The sequence below is a fragment of the Micrasema longulum genome, unplaced genomic scaffold, assembly GCF_059751315.1.
Source record: "Micrasema longulum isolate JH-2025_06_02 unplaced genomic scaffold, ASM5975131v1 h1tg000375l, whole genome shotgun sequence".
Classification (NCBI taxonomy): domain Eukaryota; kingdom Metazoa; phylum Arthropoda; class Insecta; order Trichoptera; family Brachycentridae; genus Micrasema; species Micrasema longulum.
Genome location: NW_028277576.1, coordinates 54,532 through 57,470, shown reverse-complemented (window position 1 = coordinate 57,470; position 2,939 = coordinate 54,532). Strand labels below are relative to the sequence as shown.

General features: G+C 47.0%; 1 pseudogene; it reads left to right on the top strand.

Annotated features, from left to right (window-relative positions):
* Nucleotides 1-209: 209 nt before the first annotated feature.
* Nucleotides 210-1,668, top strand: LOC148282131 (large subunit ribosomal RNA; annotated as a pseudogene).
* Nucleotides 1,669-2,939: the final 1,271 nt, after the last annotated feature.

The following is a 2,939-nucleotide window of genomic DNA, read 5'->3' as shown; positions in this document are numbered from 1 at the left end:
TCAGGGGGTGGAATGGTCAGTGGAATCCCTCCGGTCCCCGTTTGGGAGTCTTCCCTTGGCCCTATTTTTGAATACCCATGTTTGTTTCGTTTTTATGTTTATACATCGTACTTTTGTACTATTATTGTTTTCTCCATTTATTTTGAATTTCTTTATCAACTGTTATGTATTTCAACTGCTTTAGTATAATGTGTTTAAAATGTAAAGATAATAAGAATAAAATAAAAAGGAAAAAAAAATGACTTCCTGAACGGGGACACTGGGGTGAGACCATAAGGGTGGGGACGGCGTGCGGTTTATTGACTGCATACTGCCCCTGCTCTTACTGACTTAAAATCATGTACAACTTTGAAAAAATAAACAAAGAAACTCAAATCCTGCTTAAAAAAGCGTGGCTGATAAAGAGTCCAACAGGACCCTATAACAGCTGCGGGTGGAGGTGGGTCGTCTCCCTCAGTGTCCCTATCTACTATCTAGCGAAACCACTGCCAAGGGAACGGGCTTGGGAGAATCAGCGGGGAAAGAAGACCCTGTTGAGCTTGACTCTAGTCTGGTATTGTAAGGTGACATGAGGGGTGCAGAATAAGTGGGAGGCGGGTGCAAATCCCCCAGACGTGAAATACCACTACTTTCATCGTTTCGTTACTTACTCAGTTGGGCGGAGGGCGTGCGCCGGCGTTAATGCCGCGCGTCACGGGTTTTTCGCGCCAAACGTGTACGGGGCGGCGAGCCGCGTCGGCCGCGGGCGGTGTGCGGTTTTTCAGCCTCCGTTCGTACCGTCGCGTCGCCGCGTTTCCCCGCGTGATCCGTTCTGAGGACACTGCCAGGCGGGGAGTTTGACTGGGGCGGTACATCTGTCAAAGAATAACGCAGGTGTCCTAAGACCAGCTCAGCGAGGCCGGAAATCTCGCGTCGAGCAAAAGGGCAAAAGCTGGTTTGATCACGATGTTCAGTATGCATAGAGACTGCGAAAGCACGGCCTATCGATCCTTTCGTATAAAGAGTTTTTAGCGAGAGGTGCCAGAAAAGTTACCACAGGGATAACTGGCTTGTGGCGGCCAAGCGTTCATAGCGACGCCGCTTTTTGATCCTTCGATGTCGGCTCTTCCTATCATTGCGAAGCAGAATTCGCCAAGCGTTGGATTGTTCACCCATCAAAAGGGAACGTGAGCTGGGTTTAGACCGTCGTGAGACAGGTTAGTTTTACCCTACTGATGACCGATCATTGCGATAGTAATACTGCTCAGTACGAGAGGAACGGCAGTTTTGGACATTTGGTTCACGCACTCGGTCGACCGGCCGGTGGTGCGATGCTACCATCCACAGGATTAGGCCTGAACGCCTCTAAGGCCGTATCCCGCCTAGGCAAATCGGGCGGTGATACGTGATGTGAGTTCCGCGAGTCGAAAGGCTCTCTAAACAATGTGACATCTATCAGGCGGCCCCCGTCCGCGGGGGCCTCCGTCGAAGCCCGACGAGGTGGGACGAGCACCGCGCTGCGTGGTTAAATGTCCCGGCGCGATGGCGTCCCGCCTCTGACCAAGCTTAAGCTCGGCGTCGGAACTCGGAATCGTCCGCAGACGACCTTCGTACCTGGCGGGATGTTGTACCCGGTAGAGCAGCGTCATGCTGCGATCCGTTGAGACTCTGCCCCACGCCAAGAGATTCGTCCGATCGTTTCCACGGAACGTCGGCCCGCAAGCGAAAAGCTAGCTAGCTAGCTAGCCCCTAGCTATATAAAGCTAAAGCCAAAAGGAAAAAGCTCAAAGCTCAAAGCAAAAAGCAAAAAGCAAAAAGCAAAAAGCAAAAAGCAAAAAGCAAAAAGCAAAAAGCAAAAAGCAAAAAGCAAAAAGCAAAAAGCAAAAAGCAAAAAGCAAAAAGCAAATAGCCAAGAGCTAAGAGCCGACGAGCAGAAGACGAAGGCGAAGCGAAGCGAAAGCTCCCAAATTCCAAGGCGGGCGCTCGCACCGCCGGACGCTGTAGACGCGACGCGCGCATGACATCCAATCGGATGCATGTTGCGCTTCCGTGTGCACGTTCGGCTGGTGCGGGCGTTCGCCTTTTTTTTTGCAAATTTTTTTTTTCAAAGTGTTTTTGTTTTCTACTAACACTTTTTTATTTTCACCGTGAAAAGTCCAAGTCCAAAATGCTCATGACGGTACGGTCTGGACTCTAATTATTTTCATACGTAATTTTCATACGTAATTTTCAAATGATGTATTTCAATATCCGTTAGTAAGTAGAACACGTGGTAAATTTGCCAAGTGTCCGAATTGCATTGAACATAAACGAAGGCGGACGCTCGCACCGTCGGACCAGCTGGAGACCAGCGTTCGGCGAGGTGCGAGCGTTCGCCTTTTTTTTTGCAAATTTTTTTTTTCAAAGTGTTTTTGTTTTCTACTAACACTTTTTTATTTTCACCGTGAAAAGTCCAAGTCCAAAATGCTCATGACGGTACGGTCTGGACTCTAATTATTTTCATACGTAATTTACAAATGATGTATTTCAATATCCGTTAGTAAGTAAAACACGTGGTAAATTTGCCAAGTGTCCGAATTGCATTGAACATAAACGAAGGCGGACGCTCGCACCGTCGGACCAGCTGGAGACCAGCGTTCGGCGAGGTGCGGGCGTTCGCCTTTTTTTTTGCAAATTTTTTTTTTCAACACTTTTGTGTTTTCATCGTGAAGCTTGAAAGCTAGCTTTAAAGCTAGCTTATAAAGCTAAGCAAGCCAAAAGCCAAAAGGAAAAAGCTCAAAGCTCAAAGCTTAGAAATAATTTAGAAATAATAACTAATAATAATAAATGGCGTAAGTATAGCCCGTGAGCTCGCCAATATATGACAGTAAATTTTTTTACGGTCTGGACTCTAATTATTTACATACATAATTTTCAAATGATGTATTTCAATATCCGTTAGTAAGTAAAACACGTGGTAA